Source organism: Buceros rhinoceros, unplaced genomic scaffold (assembly GCF_000710305.1).
Source record: "Buceros rhinoceros silvestris isolate BGI_N320 unplaced genomic scaffold, ASM71030v1 scaffold18249, whole genome shotgun sequence".
Classification (NCBI taxonomy): domain Eukaryota; kingdom Metazoa; phylum Chordata; class Aves; order Bucerotiformes; family Bucerotidae; genus Buceros; species Buceros rhinoceros.
The window spans coordinates 6,060-6,687 of record NW_010433489.1 but is presented as its reverse complement, the minus strand read 5'-3'; the positions used below and the strand labels follow the sequence as shown (position 1 = coordinate 6,687).

The 628-nt window shown below is 55.9% G+C and overlaps 1 protein-coding gene across 1 annotated transcript in view; it reads right to left on the bottom strand.

The window, feature by feature from the left end:
• Positions 1 to 628, bottom strand: part of MACF1 (microtubule-actin crosslinking factor 1) — a 36,526-nt gene that overhangs the window by 33,377 nt on the left and 2,521 nt on the right. The gene's annotated exons all lie outside the window — the stretch shown is intronic.

The following is a 628-nucleotide window of genomic DNA, read 5'->3' as shown; positions in this document are numbered from 1 at the left end:
GGACCACAAGCTGATGCAGGGCACAGGTCACCCTGCACCCAGCGCTGGGCAGGACCCGAGCCCTCGGCCCTGTCACAACGTTCTCTTGCAGGGGAGCGGGGGGAGTGCGGCCAGCCCCCAGCTTTCCCGAGTGCCCAAGAACACACGGGGATTGACAGCATCGAAAAATTCCCACTCGCTTGTGAGATCTCTCCTAGCAGAGCAGCGGCTCCTGGACGGCATCAGCCCTCTGGACTCGGCAATCGTTGCCTCCAAAAGAACACAAGCCAGGCAAAAAAAAAACCCCAAGCACAAAAACCCCCCTAAAAGCACACAAAAAAAAGTTCCCAGCCTGAACGAGAGCAGCTGCCTTGAGCAAGAGCAGCTGCCTGGACTTTCTTTGCCCCATTTTCAAAGAAGAAGCTATTCCTTCCCGTCGGAGCTCAGCAACTCGGGGGCCGGAGGTATCGCCCCAAGACACAGCACGAAGGGTGTGCTGGAGACACTGTCCAGAGCTGTTTGCCCAGGGAGAATTAGACCATGGTTATAACAAATAAAGGGTGACGTGAAACCACTGATGCCCCAGCCGCTTCTCCTGTTACTGTTTATATATGGAGCTGGCTGCTGGAGCAGCCAAACCCACAAAAGG